General features: G+C 35.0%; 1 protein-coding gene across 2 annotated transcripts in view; it reads left to right on the top strand.

Annotated features, from left to right (window-relative positions):
- GPHN (gephyrin) overlaps window positions 1-16,383 on the top strand; it is a 281,765-nt gene that overhangs the window by 209,900 nt on the left and 55,482 nt on the right. The window lies entirely within an intron of this gene.

The following is a 16,383-nucleotide window of genomic DNA, read 5'->3' as shown; positions in this document are numbered from 1 at the left end:
GGAGCATATAGTATCTCATGGCCAGCCCCATAAGTGAAAATTAAATGCTATTGCACAATACCGTTAAGGTGGAACCTTTATTCCAGAATGAATTGCAAAGACATTCTTTCCAGATTAAATTCAAAGGCCATTGGAAATATGTAGGAAACACTGGAATTCTGCAGAATATCACAGATGCCACCAAAAATTTAGAAAGCTTGCCAGATATCTGAAATAAACTTGCACTGAAAACATGCATGAAAATTTAGTTAATTAAGGAATTTTGGTGATTGGGTAATTTTCAGTTTCAATATCTTTTAATATCAACAGTGCATAGCTATTTACAAGGGAGTTATCCTGACCTAAGGTTTGGTTTTTTCATTTCTTCTTTAGAAGTTCATTCGTCTTGCAGTTCTTTTCGTGACTTAATACTCTGACCCTTGCAGTGACCAGTTCGACACTGAACTGTTTAGAAAATTTAGTGTTCTATCACTTGGACATGGTAGCATTCCCCCACTGCTGAAATTAATGTAGCAGTAGCAAGTAAGTGCAGTTGCTACTGACATGAGAAATGGTGAAAGAGTTGACTTGTTTATATTTTACCACTCATAATACCTCCCAAATCTGATACCCCTCTGGAAGTGTGGAATTACTCTGAAATTCAACAGAACAATACTGCTTCAATCTGTGCTTTGAAGATTTTTTTTAGATCTTTGGGTTTTTAGGGTTTAGTTTGGGGGTTTTTTTGGTAGTAGTACAGGCTGTGAATTTTAAATACAAGTTTAATTTCTGCAGAAAAATATTACAGAAAGCCTATGAGAAAAAAAAATTATATCCGAGTACAGAGTTCCCAGGTAATACGCCAAGCAATTTTTTGTGGTTTTTAACCAGTATGGTTCCAAGTCAAAGATTCTGGTTCTTTTCTGGAAAAATGTTCTCAGAATTCATAGCAGTGGCCAAATACTTTCAATAGATCATGTTAAATGGAAACAGGTTTCTAATTTTTCATACAGACCGGTGTGTGTCAGAGTCTGTGGTCTCCTGCATTCATTTTCTGTCTTACTTTAAGTACCTGCCTTCTTTGGCTATGATGAATAACATGAATAACATGACTGTTATTCTTGATCCTAACATTCACTTAGTTAAAAATCTGAGTCAAGTAAGGCCTTCAGACTGAAAACAAATCACTCTTGCAGCATTTGAACCAGGTTCTCAGTTGGTGTAAATAGCTCTTTTAAAAGAATTCTCACAGTGGTGAATTTCTGTGACTGACAATTTGACCCCTTAAATTGAAAGTTTTTGAGGGAAAAGAGCCCAAATGCCAGCGCATTAGCTTCACCTAACATAATATGTAGGGGTTGTCAGGTAGCATACCAAATAAGGACAGCTGCCCCCTCTCTCAAACTGGACAAAACAGTCACTGAAGTTCATATATGACAACAAATCATAAGTAGAGTAGGTGATAGATTGCAGAAACATAAAAGGAGCTTGGAAACATATTGACATTTAATTTTAATAGCACAGAAACAGTACACTAACAAAATCCTGAAATCAGATAGATGCTTAAAAATGGAGACCAGTTAGCAAAAAGGCAATGACATAGAAATGATCAGGAAATTATAAGTGTGCAGCAGATTAAACAGTCACACTGTGTGATCCTATTGAAGATAAACAGTAATCCCCATGTGCTGTGAGCATAATCCTTTCCTCAAGAATATTAGGTCAGTTTGGAACTACAGCACTTCTGTGTATCTTTGATTTCATCATTATGAAAAAATGAAATGGGTACATTGAGAGTCTTGACATGTATGAATAAGAAGAGAATTGGAAGTAACATTAGGAGATTAAGGAAAATTGTGTATGTGTGTGGTTTTGAGCATAGCAAGAAAAAATATAATAACTGCTATCTTATTGAGGGGAGTATTATCATTTGCTTCTATAGAACTGGAACTGGAAAATACAATATTACTTAAAGTTATTAAATTCTAATTGGAATAAGACTGAAGTTAAATGGTTCCATTATTAATAAAAATATGGATAATTAGATTACAAGATGCTTTGACAAGGAAAGTGATAGCATTCTACTTAAAGTAGTTGCCTCAGAGAAGATGAAGGTGCACAAGTGTCTAGCATGCCCCTTGTAAGTTGGTGTGAGGAGTAGACAACATGAACCAAGTTCTTCAGATTTTTGTGGAGTATGGTTCCAAACCTTCTGATCATTGTTGTTTCTGTGTATCTAGTTTCTGATATGTAAAAAACTGATGCTGTGATGAATTTTGCTATTCATGCATTCTTTGGATCCTCACCTGCAAAACCGAGGCTAATGTTTTATTCCATGCTGTTGGAAGACAAACCATGGAAACAGTGGCTGGCCATTATTTGTGAAAATCTTGATTAGAGCCTCATCCAAAAGTCTTACGTGAATAGCTGCACCCCTGTTCTGAGCAAAAGCACACCTTATCTTTCTTAGAAAGATTTCAAAGCAGTATTTCTAGAAACAGTTTTTGCTTTGTCAGAAGAGGATCTTCCTTTCTTCTTTTTTTTTCTATAATTATAAAATAGACTGTTTAAGAATAACAGTTGATTTCCTAAAACTGTGGTTTTCAGTCTTGCTGTTTGTCTGAAGGAATTTTCTATTTTTGTCTTAATCCTTCTGCAAATCACCTCATAAAATCAGTTTAAGAAAACATTTCACCAGTTGAAGAAAATGCTGAGTGTGTGTGAATATTTAAGATGATGTGAAGTGATTAAAATTTCCTTAGTAATGTTATCTAGAAGAGCAAATGAAATACAGAATGCCAGAAAGGAGCAAAAATATTTTTGGAGTATTAAAAACTTTTCAAGGAAGAAAAAAAAAATTGTATATTTAATGGAGACATAAATTAGCCCAGACCAATGTGACTGTAGAAATTTCCTGGAAGTGATATTTTATATTTCAATGAAAAAATATGAAATACACATTCAAAACTGAAAAATATTCTTGAAAAACTTCTTATGAATATTATGGTCTCTGCTAAGTCCATCATATACCTAAGTCAGCAAGTGGTCACTAATAACCTGTGTGGAAATCCTTGATGGATTCATCTTTACCACAAATGTATCCAAACTGTTTGTTAAGTCTAAGGAATTTTTGCTAAGGCTTCTGATAATTCATTTTTTCACTGCTAGGAAAAAATGAAGACATGATTTTTAGTACATTTATAAGAATCTTTTTTTTTACATTTCATTTATTAGGCTGCTTTTATTCCTTCTTCAGACAGTGAAACATGAAATATTTTCACCCAAATAAAGGATTTTCCTATAAATTACTGGAGAGTCCTTTTACTTGAGTTATGTCTGAGTGATTAATAGTTTACAGTAATGACTATCGTGGATAAATAAAATGTGTCTTAAGCAATCAGTAAAACTGTAGTGTTACCAATTAACTGGTGTTAACTTGCACTGAAAGCTGTTGACAGTTGACAGAGTCCCTCAAGGATCACACACTTTACATTGCTTAGGGGCATCATCTGCAGATTTCTACTGACCTATATCTGGCCATTAGTCGTTGAACTTTGCAAGTTATTCTGGTTTTTGGGGCAGTGGGATTGAAGAAAAACCTCCCTTGTCAAAATGCTGTTTCTGAGTATGTCAACACATAAAGATATTCAGAACCTCTTACGGGTTTTCACCCATAAGATTATATCCTTTGCAGAGTTAGAATAAAACTAATACTTTTAAATGAAACAGGTCAGTAAAGTTTCATCCTAGAATACCTTATTGTCCTAAAGATAGTGTTGTCAGACATTTAGAGGAGGAAGAATTTATATTTGTCTTCAGATTCATTATTAGTTTTAATTATTTTTCAAATACAATTTTTTTTTTTCTTTTAATAAGCTTCCACCTTAAAAGGCATAAATTTAGAGTTTCTGAAATAGCTGGTCATGGAAACTTTATGAACCCCCTGCCACTATCTCAGTGCTGGAACCACCTATACAGAAAACCTTCTGAGACCCTTACTGTGCCACCATTTCTTTTTTAACAATGTTTTCCTTTTCCCCACTGCACAACCAGGCTCGACTCCCTTCGTGCTCATCCACCTATAGTGTTTCTGAGGTATACTTTGCACGTGTTCTCTCACACAGTCGACCTGCTCACCCATCACACTTTTTTGATTTTATTTACTTTTTTCTTTTTTTTTGCATTGCACTGTGCACAAGTGGGGAAAAATCAGCTGGGGGGGGCAGATTTTGCATGATCAATCTGCAACCATGTTCAGCATGGTTTTAAAATCACTGCACCACCATGATGTCTAGTCCAGTAGTTAGGCAACTACTACATAGCATATGAGCATAAATTATATGATAAAAGCATCCTTATCTCTTACATTAAGTAAAAATAACAAACATACAGATGTCAAGGCTTCAAAACACTTCACTTGTTAGTCTGACCCATTTTTGGGCAATGAAACTGGAAGGACTCTGTAAAGATGGCCATCAGGTTATGATTGTTAATTACCTGTCTAGATATAGGCAGGTTTATGACGCCTGAAGTTCATTATTAATTCCCAAAGCTCTGGCTCGAGTCGGTACCTGCCAAAATGCATCTACCATTTTAAATACTTCCATATCAGCTTCTTAATGGTCTTCTATAATGAGGTATGAACCATCTTAACAAGAATTAAAAATGAAAATACTTTCAATTGTAATTAGAATGGGGAATAAAAAAGAAATAAGATAAACTAGAATTCACCACATCATGGAATAAAAACAAAGTTTATAAAACACTGTAAAATTAATTCCATGACCTACTGTGTAAAGATTAGGTTTAAGCATATGATTATAATTGATAAATGGATAAGTATCAAAACGATGGACTTAAGGTTTTCTGCTATACTGAATCAGTGTTGAGCATGTACAGTTATTTATTCTTTATTTTAAAAGAATCTCTTAAAGTTGACAAGATCCCATAAGTTAACAGTTTGCTCTATCTCACGCCATGGGCCAGGTTCTAGACCTGATCTGAATGTTCTATTCATGAGCAATTTAAAAAATGCAGACATAAAGAGCTCATCTACTCAATCACTTTGTTCCTAAGCAGAAAGACTTGAACATTGCTGATTGTGTAATTTGTTCTCAAAAGTTTCAGCTTCAGCAAGCAATTGTTCCTAGAACTTCCTCATCCTTAGTAATAAAAGTTTATTATAGTTTCCGTGTATGAATAGGAAAAAGATGTAATAGAACAGTTCTTAAGAAGAAAGATGCATACCAGTTTTCCTGTCATAGGTCTGTATAGATCAATAGTTGCTGTCTGGCTCTACCGGCAGACAAGTAGTTTTAAAACTAATCAAGTATATGTTCTTAAAAGCACCTGATATGTATTCTGCAGTTCATCGTGCCTCATCACTGTATTATATGAAAGCCTCGCTGTTTTTGTCATCATTATCATCAAAACACCAATATGGAATAAATAAATTATACTATACTCGCATACAAAGACACTTTTCTCTAAGCTAATACCGGAACAAGAAATTAAGTTTAGTGCTTACAGGTGCAAGACAGAAGCCATCCTCACCTCACTCCGTTCCTCTGAATATCTGTATGAGATTAAGGAGTGCATCAACAGGCGTTTCGTAGTTCATATCAGCAAAAAGGATGAACATGCTCTTACAGATGATGAAGTCAATAAGTCACTTGCAGGGAAATTGGAGTCTTCTTGCTTTGCCTGAAACTTCAGCCATTTGTCCTTCCCTCCACTTTATGGAGGGATCACTGTCTTCAGAAGAAATGCAAACCAACATATTGCAGCTGGTAACTGATCAGCATGTATGAGTCTCCTGCTTGATCAGATTCCAAAAACTTTTTTGCCTTCTCCAAAACTATCACTGCTTTGCAATTTGTGCTAAAGAATCTGAAGTATCAAGGTGGCACTGCAAGACTGTGCAAGCAATTCATCCTTTATACCCTGTCCAAAGGCAAGATCTTCATATCTAAACTGCAAATAGCCTGGCTGTCTGCTGAGCCTGATCTTGTGATGCAGTAGCTGATCAGGATTTCATGCTCACAAAACACACAGTACAAGATATAAAAAGCACAATGTATAAAAAAAATATGGATACATTATTCTCTAGTAGCAGACTACCACCACGTGTATTTTTCAGCAGAACATTCAAGCCACTGACAGATCCAAAGGAATAAATCAATTGAAACTGAGGATACCTGTGGCCATCGTAACTATTTGAAGAGTCAGGAAGGGATTGGAGGTTTTCTGAAGTCCATAAAGGATTTGTAGTCTAGTTTCTATCTTTTTAAGAGACTCTTCATTCAAACATACAGCTTAATGTCAGGATGCACATCAAACAATGCTCAACCTCATCCTCTATTATTTTGGAAAATGGGAAGGGCTGCTATGAGTAAACATCTTGACTTCTAAATTATGTGATAGAAAATCTCCCAAACTGAAGTATTGTTAAATCAACTCCAAAAGCCTGCCAGTAGTATTGATCATGGGAAGAAAATTAGTAGTGGTGTATTACATGACTTCTCATACCCGGGGGGGAAAAAGAACCACACATCTGATAGGATCTCAGGAGGTTTTTTTGTGTCCACATGTATTTCTGTGGTTCTTATTCCAAAAGATATTTTTCTTAAGCTAATTCTTAAAGCACCAAGTTTGGAGTTTCTTAATTTTCTGCATCTGAGCCATCATCAGATAGCTTTGGACCATCAGAGGATATCTGGAACACAATGGCAAGAGAAATGGAATCAGTGCTGAGATTTCAGCTGAACCTGCCTTCTGACAAAGGTACAATGAAAGATAAAAGAAAGAACCTCATATAAATGATTTCTGAAATCTCTTTTTAGGAAATAGGTGTATTAGATTCATTGTAAAAAAATTCCTCACAATTTTATTTGTTGAGAAAAGGTCTGGAATTGGATTAATTGGCACTTGCAGAACTCAGATTGTCAAAAATGAAAGTCAGTCTACTATCAAGGATTTCCTGTCACATAGAAGGTCTTTGATTGAGGAAGTAAAAGATCTTCCAGCAGAAGACAAATAGGACTTGTGTATTCTGCATTGTGAAGAATTTGAGGTAGAATTTGCTGCCTGTGTTTTTCATAGTAAACATCCTTGTAGAGGCTTTTTTGCATCTCAGAGTCCAATAATTAGAAAAAGCTTCTTTTCATCTGTTCCTTTTTATTGTCACCAGTAGCATGAGTGGAACTGCAAATGTGGTCAACTGATGCCTATTTGAGAGTAATGAGCAGGAAGATTTTAGAAACTTCTACTTGCTTTTAGGTATAGAGAGGTTGTTGAGTTGCAGGCATTACATTATAAGACTATACATTATATACTATATAATGTATGTATATAAGACTATACATTATACACCCTCTTAGCCCCAGTCAGCCCCTTAAAAATTCCCCTTGTCTGTAATGAGGTCTTTTCTTTGGTTCAATTCAGTGAAATTGAAGTTTCTTTAAAAAGAGATTTCCTTGTGTTAAGAGAAGTAAAGCTTTAATTCTCTAGAACAGTATGATGATAAAATGTAAGTTTATATTCTCTTTAAATTTCACAGTGTGCAATAAAGTTTTTCACTCTTGGTGAAAACCAGTTAGCTTCATGCCTGTAATTTTTGTGGATGTTAGCAGGACTACTTAAAGGGTTTGTCTAAGAGTTAAATGATTCATTAGGATTTACAATGACTTAACAGTTGTGCAGTAAAGTATGTGTAGAATAGATTTCTAATTTACTTATTATTCAGTTGCCACAAAACACAGTAATTTATTTTTAAATAGTAGTAGTTCACTTAAGGTATTAAATCAAATCAGCTTCATTTAAATATTTAGAAGTACTCTGACATCAGCTTCTATCTTAAAAATATCATTCCCAGTGTAAATTGAACAGATTATTCAATGAAGGTCCATAATCTAATTTATAAAATTACACTTAGGTAGTGTTATGCAATGGCACCATTTTTTATTCTCATTTCTATCTCAAACTTTCTATTAGCAGCATCAGTTTTTCTCTCCCTCTCTCTCCCTGTCCTCTGGCTTTTGCATGCGCTATGTGTTTGGCTAAAAGCGTAATGAAGGAAACCTGTTGATCTGCTTGTTGGAAGGATAGTGGCAACAAAATGTTTATTGCAGTGCTACTCCCTGCTTTCTAAAAAATCAAGTTTTTCAAAGAGGAAGACACTCAGGTCCATAGTTTGTAATATGTTTTATTTAGCCTTATTGAGTGGATCTGCAAAATACTGCGTTAGTTCTCTCTCCCACAAAGAATATTATTTCCATAAAGATAGGTTTGGAATATATATTGGCTGCATACTGATTGATGGGATTTAATTGTATATTTAGCATTGTTAATAACACAGCAGAGAAGTGTATTATTTTACCTGATAACAGAGAGTCAGCAGTACAGGGAATTAAGAAGCAATATTCAGAGGACAAGAGGAAATACTATTTCCTGCAATAGGTAGTTGACTTCACAAGACCATTCAGAGACTGCATGAAGATTCTCAAGTGCTGTAGGTTAAAGTATTTTATATAGTGTGCATTACAAAATGTTGTAAATAACTGAATCTTGTTCTTCAGAATTAAAGCCGGGTAAGAGACTGGTTCTCCTTCTGTTTAGACTAGTTTGAATAGAAGGCAATACTGAAAGACCACTAGCTGCAACTATGGCTTTCAGATGTTTACCACCAGCATAGACCCTGAATTCAGTTTTAGGTACAGGATGCTAAGTTCACTGTTGATATCTGTTGTAAATCGGTTCTACATAGCACAAACTGAGTAAATATAAGCAGGTCCCCTGTTCTTTTCTCTGATTTCATGCAGAAGTCCAGCAGATAGAGAACTTGGTTCATTACATCTGACATACTCATATACTGAGCCATTGAACAGAAATTTCTGCATTAAATTCAGATTCTCTATCTTGTTGACTTGTGAATGCCATATACTTTGTAGAGGTGCTCTTTCAAATTTGAAATAATGTTTTTCCGAGAAATAAATGAACACAAAAGAGCCAATAATCATTTGGGGGTTGTCCAGTTATGTTGGCTCAATCTACTCCTGGTTTTCTGTGGTTTTGATTTGGGTTTTTTTGCAGTTGCTAATAGAACAATCAGTTTTTAAGTAAAATTAGAATTTATAGACATTTCTCTTTCAAACATGAGCAAGAACTCAGAGCTTTCTATTTGGCAATTGCCATTTAAAGGATTGCATTTTGATTTGCTAATAGTACCACCTTACTCTAGGCTTAAGAAAAATTAATTAATTAAAATTCTTACTTTTAGAGAAACAGTTTCCTCAGTGCACATTAAAATGCAAAAATTTATGAAAAAAGAGTGATCTTCCTTATTCATAGAAAATAGCTTTGCTAGTGCTATCTTCATTCATGATATTAGGATTCATTTGGGATTAGGATTACAAAACATCTTCTCTAGCATTCTCTCTGCCATATGAGAATAGAGTATGGCAAAATTTCCAAGTTACATCAGGAAGGACAGTGTGTTATTGCAATAATCTGATCAAAGTGTACTTTAATAACTTTGATTAATGATATCTTAGCTAATTTTTTTTTAATTCTGTAACAAATGTTGCTATATTTGTACTTTAAATACTATTTATCTTTGTTCACCCATGGCCGAATCTCAAATTAGATCCATTATTAGTTCCTACATACAAAATAGAAGCAAAATTTTACTTAAACCTACAGCTTCTCTGTGCATGGTACTTAGCTTTTGACTTCTGCCAAATAAAATTTTTCCTTCACATTAACATTTTGCACTTTCATTCTGTACTAATAAATTCAATTCAAGCACTAAGTTAATTTACAAAAAAAAAAACTAATTAACATTTGGAAGAGTGGTAGAAGATGAGGTTTTGAACAGCATCTCATTTCATGTTAGAGATTTTGGCTTAAACCTTATCTATTCAACTTAACAAAATTGTAATACTTTTTATTAATTTTTATTACGGTAAAATGTTTTCCAGGTCTGCATTTATCAGAGAAATAGCACATAAATAATTTCTATCCTTTCCCATCTGGAATTTAAAGGTCCTTTAAATTTAATTTTTAATTTTTAAATTAAAAAAACTTTTTGTTTCGAGACAAATCTTTATGTTTCATTTTTTAATTAATATTCCCCCTTCTTGTGCCACAAAATAGGAAGACATTTCACCTTGCCTTATGGTTGAGATGTGCAATCCTTTATGAAACAAATTAGATCAAGCCAAAGAGCTACCAATGTCATTTTCATTTTGTTTGATTATATCTTAGACTCCTTTGCATTTTCCAAAGTCAGTCTTACCATTATTTCACTGTAAATACATCCATTTAAGCAAAGGGGTTTTTTCTGTTTTCTTGTGCTGTACCATACCTTGGACTGTGTGGCAATAAAATTGACTTGATTAGATGTAACTGTGAGGGTTTTTTCCTAAACCACTGTTTTCTTTTTAAATCCAGTATTAACGCTGTTCACCAGCATACATTGTTTAGAATTTATTTGTTTACTACTTAAATCAGCTTGTTTGAGAAGCCAGACATTATTTTGCATTGTGTTACAGTAGTAATAACATTTAGTGCAACTGTTCTCTAGCTCCCGCTCCCAAAGCAATCTAACTCTGAAGAGTCAGCTTTAGTAATATAATCTATAAAAAATTAGTCTGAAGTCTGAAATAACAATGAATCAAAATACAGCAAAGCTTCTACTGCTGTTACAGCTTTTGGAGTAATCACTGATGTAAAATGCCATGCATGTGATTTAATTTACATGTATCTCTAGTGGGCAGTGTCTGTTTAAATACATGGAAATCAAATTAGATATTCACAGCAGTGTCAGTATCAGTAATGCACAGCCCAAATGTCAGTGGGTTCCCATCAGTGCTCCCTAAGTTATCTTCCTGTTTTTCCCATTTTTCAAATGCCACTTTTTAACATGGAAACAACTTCTTTTTGCTAAGCATTATTGCCATAAACTTTATTGTTAAGAACTAGAGGGCAGAATGAATGTCCTTATTCACAGTATTTTCTATTTCCCTTTCTCATCTTTGGCTTTCCAAAATTCAGTGCTGCTACAAGCCCAGCCAAATTAGTGTTGTGTTCTCAGGTGCATAACTGCTGTGGAGAGCCTGGTGGTTGCTGTTGTGCTGTACCTTGCAATACAGACTGCCAAATTCAAGACAGCACTAAAGGAATCTTATCCTGTTGAGCCTTTGACACTCAAAGAAAAATCTGAAATGCAAATCCTCTTTCTTCATTTGCATTTCTTGTTACTTTCAAAAATAATTTCTAACTTGGGTTTAACAATAGCTTTTAGTGCAACGTTTGTTCAGTTCCAGCCTCTCCTTTCTGTAGCTTATGAATCCTCTGAAATCTTCGTGTTATTCATCCACGACCATTCTGATTTCACTTTAAGGATTCTCCTCAGAGGTATGTGTTCTGTGTGCCTGTCTCAAAGGCAGAAATCTAGCTCTTCACACAATAATTCACTGTCTGATATTTATGACTCAGATGGATTCATGAAATGAAGATTTATTTTTCTTACAGTTGTCGCTCCTTAGTTTGAATCTTAAACTTGAAAGAGCTTTATTTATTTTTATACTTTAAAGTGTACAAGACTGAGGTTTTGATTGAATATTGTATACATCAGAGATTATAATATATGCCAGATATAAGATTATTATTACCTGTGCTTACTAGTTTTGCCTCTTGTACTTGAAGCCCTTCAAATTTGATCCTCCTAGCTCAAATAAAAATATTAAGCTTAACTAAAATCAACTTCTTTGAAGTTATGCTAGTGCAGAAAGTGTGATCATACTACATGGGGAAACATGTTTTGTTCCTGCTCACATAGGTGAGTTTAAAAAGTAGTCCAACCATTCACTTTAGAATGATAATAACTATAAAAATCTCCAACCAAAATTTCTAGGAAACACCAATGGAAAAAGGTGAAATTTAACTTAAAAGATGCTTTAAAAATGTAAGAAATTGGGTGGTTGCTTTTGCTGACTCTTTTGGCCTGAAGGTTCACTGCTCATTTGATTGGTGGCTTTTGAAGCCACAAAGTCACAGAACAGAGTTTATAATTGTTGATTTCTTTGTTCCTGTTTACGTGTGTTCGTACTCCTTTAACATAGAAATACAAGGAATGTTGCCTGTGTGGTCAGCTTCAGGAAGATAAGACTGTAAGCATGAAATAGGAGTTGTAGGCTTTGTTAGCCTACAAGTTTGAGTCAGACTTCAGTGGAGAGATGCTTTTTCACTCTGCAGATCTAGAAGCAGATAGGACCAAAAGCAGTAATGCTAAAAATTCCAAACATGCCTCTGCCAATTCCCCACCAATATTTATTCAGATATTGACAATAACTAGATATTAAGAAAACTGAGTCATGTTTCCCAGCAGTAGCAGGTGTGGTGAATGGTGACTCCATCTCTGCTGTTTCTGGAACAGAAAGCGCAGTACTGTAGCAGGAAGGCTTGAATGGGTGCCAAGGAAGCCTCTGTCACATTTTGTGTCTCCACATTAGTGCTGACTTAATTTTTCTTGCTGGAAAAACTTCTTGCAACATTTTCAGGGGTACTCATTTTCTGTGTGTCCTTGAGACACATATTGTGTGATTTTCATGTCATGCCACAGCTGACTGTGTTCACTCCCAGCCCAGAGAGCCAATGGTGTCCTGGGCTGCATCCAGAGCAGCGTGGGCAGCAGGGAGAGGGAGGGGATTCTGCCCCTCTGCTCTGCTCTGGTGAGACCCCACCTGCAGTGCTGCATCCAGCTCTGGGGTCCCAGCACAGGAAGGACATGGACCTGCTGCAGTGAGTCCAGATGAGGGCCACAAGGTGATCCCAGGGCTGGAGCACCTCTCCTGTGAAGACAGGCCAAAAGAGTTGGGGTTGTTCAGCCTGGAGAACAGAAGGCTCCACAAAGGCTTCTGCAGCCTTCCAGTACCTGAAGGGGACTACAAGAGAGCTGAAAAGAGTCTTTTTACAAGTGCATGTATTGATAGGACAAGGGGAAATGGCTTTAAGCTGAAAGAAGGCAGGTTTACATTAGATGTGAGGGGTAGTGAGACACTGGAACAGGTTGTCCAGAGAAGTTGTGAATGCCTCATCCCGGGAAGTGTTCAAGGCCTGGTTGGTTGGGGCTCTGAGCAACCTGGTCTAGTGGAAGGTGTCCCTGCCCATGGCAGGGGGTTGGAACTCGATTACCTTTAAGGTCCTTTCCAATGCAAGCCATTCTGTGATTCTATGCTGAGCATTCCAAATGCAGTTGAAATAAATGGCAACTGAGGATCTAATCTCTGCAATCCGACTGTAGGCATGTCAGGTTAAATTTAGTCTAGATGTCTCTGGGCCTCAGTTTTCCATTTCTAAAATCAAGCCATACCTCTACTTCACAAAGATTTTGCAAAAAGAAATTCCTTCATGTGTATTACAAAGTTTTGTTTTGTAGAACCGAGCCCAACAGAGAAATCTATAAAGAATTAAATAATTACCCATTTAGCAAACAGTTTGAATAATGTTTAGTAAGTAAAGCATGGAACTAGTCTTTGAGCAGGGAGATTAAAATAAAGTAGCCTTATCTTGTCTTATGCAGAAACACTGCTGATAATAGTTATGATGAAGTTATGATGCCTTCATGTCAAAGGAAAAATGAGTTGCACACATAACATTGGTCTGTCCTAAATGTTGTTTCACTTAAACTTGCCAGTTTTACTTGACTACATTTGAATAAAGAATTTATTTTAAAAGTTTATTTTGAGAGTTACACAATTAAGAAAAATAGTTTAATTTTTTTTTTTTTTTTTTCAGTAATGGGGATATTTCACTGTTTTAACGCTGCATTGAAATTGGCTGTTCCTGGGTAAAGAAATAAAAGTGTGAAAATTGTTGAAATTTCATTGAAATTTCACTGAAAAGCAAAATACTTGTAATAGAAATTAAGCTTTTTTAAATGTCAACCATACTAGTCAAGGGTTAAAGAGTAATTTATAGTGTGCTTGAAGACAAGAATTTTTATACATCACTAATGTATCTGATTAAAAACAGCTTAAGAAGTTGGTTAATCTGGAATGGACAAGGAGTTCAAAAAGTCTTAATGCTGGTCAGATAGGATATAACTCAGACATCTAATGCATACTTGTAAGGCTAAGTGGTTTGTCAGTCAAATTGCCAGGGTGTGAAATTATATGAAAATAGGCAAGTAAATACCATTTCTGTGGCAAACAACAAGGTTAACAGGATTTTTTTTGCCTTTGTACCTCTTAGGAAATACAGCTTATTCTCTTTGCCTTTGTTTACACTAGCTACTTCTCAAACTGGAGAATATTTCCAGGGTATTTGGAGAATGTTCAAGATTTTCATTCAAACAAATAAAAGATCTTATTCACAGTTAGTAATACAAGTAGAAGAATGTTTTATTTTTCTAAGTGCAATGTTTTCTAGAGATTTCTTGTGTCCTACAAATCCCTCTTGAATTTTGATAGCACAGGTTAGAAATACTTGTTGGAGTTCATGCACAAATGTTTATGACTTGATTTAATATGGGCTTTAGCTTATACAAGATACTTGATCTCTTCATATTTGGGTATTATAATTAATGCAGCTTCTCCGAACAAAAAGCAGTATGATCTTGAACAGCCCCTGAAATATCACAGAAACGTGCCATCTTTCTAGTGCTACTCATACAGCATTATCTGTATGCTGTCCCCTACTCCTAAAAACACAAAATGCATCTCGTTTTTTTTTCTCATACAAAAGTAAACATTTCATTAAAATTACTGTGAAGAGAAGAAATCCCTCTTTCCTCTATTAATTCTCAACTATGAAGCCTATACTGCCAGTTCGTAGTAGGCAGTTTGCTTTCCTGTTAGCTGACTGTGGTTTGCTATTTTGTCTCCTTTTTTTGCTGTATATGTCATAGTTACTGCTATTTTCTCATTGTGAGGTGTTCAGCTAGCACTTTTAGTTGGTGTGTAAGATTTCATTGAATCCTCTTCTAGAAATAAATGTGTTGATTTTACCTCTCCAATGGACAATGTCAGTTTCTGTTGAGAGGTGACTAATCCCAGAAAACTGCCCTTTGCCTTTTCATTCCATATTGTTTGAAATATTGGATAATACCTTTTTTTTTTAATACTGCTCCTGTTAAAGGAACCAACTCAGCCCTTATGTTTCTATGGTGTATTCATCAAACCACTTCCACTGTCCTGTTTGAATAGTGGTTAGGATGAACAATAATCTGGCCATAGAATTACATGTGTGTGTTCGTAGTCTACTGGGAAACAGTTATCAAAATTAAATAAATCTGTATGTAAAGTGTAGGTGATTAAAAAAAAACTCAGAAAAGAGAGATCAGTAATATATGTATGAAGACAGTGACATATTCAAGATTTAAAATTGACTTTTGTTCATGTCCAGTCTAGCAAGCATAACACTTGATAAATTGTAAAAATCTGCTCCTAATGTGACTTTGGCTTCAATTTATTTTCTGTTTATTTCTTCCCACTGACTCCAAATGAGTGATTTCTTGTGTGGAATACCACATTATTTTTTGTATTGTAATTTTGGTGAGCTGAATCCCACCATCAGTAGTGCTTGTTTTAAAAATTGTGTTAATGAGTAATGTCTGCTGCTATCAAATTCCTCATGCTCACTTTTCTTTCCATTTCAGAAGTGGTCTCAGTATAATAACAAAAAATTATTCTGTTGTTTTGAATTGATTTTAGTCCTGATTCAGATGGCCATAAAGCATTCTCTTACGACCATGTGTGTTCAGCTCAGTGTAAAAGTGTTGTTTGAATAAGAATCGATTCCTGAAATAGGAAGATTGCATGTTGTAATAGGATTATTTAATCCTCACATACTTTACTGAATGTTTTCTGAAGTACACAATTCCAGATGCACTTTTTTTTTTTTTTCTAACTGGAGGATCTTTAAGGTCCCTTCCAACCCAAGCCATACTTGTGAATGTTTTTTTAGCAACTTCATTTTTATATTCTATATTAATTCAGTCAAAGCTATTCTCTCTGTTCTTCAGGTTAGATTTAACCCAAATTTTTTAATGAAATCAACAATGTATTTCATTGCATTTTTTTATTTGCTCCCAGTTTAACCTTATGGACATTGCTTAGAATAACATGCTGAAATCAGTTTTTAAAGTATTATCAGAGAAGCTTGAGACATTGTTATTCATGGTTTGGTTTTTTCTTATTTGTTTATTTAGAGACACTGAATAATTTATCCACTCTTAGAGGATAAAAAGTATTTTAGGCAGAAGACACACTGCAAACCCCTCAGTTATAAATCAGATAACATATGATTTGAAATCTATTTAAAGCAGGCAAATATTTCAAAGACCATTCAAATGGCGTGTGCACTGTATATATTGTACAGAACTTAGGTCATGTAATCACTAAT

Source organism: Coloeus monedula (assembly GCF_965178545.1).
Source record: "Coloeus monedula genome assembly, chromosome: 6".
In the NCBI taxonomy this organism is placed as follows: domain Eukaryota; kingdom Metazoa; phylum Chordata; class Aves; order Passeriformes; family Corvidae; genus Coloeus; species Coloeus monedula.
The sequence above is the reverse complement of the archived record's forward strand: the minus strand, read 5'-3'. Positions and strand labels throughout refer to the sequence as shown.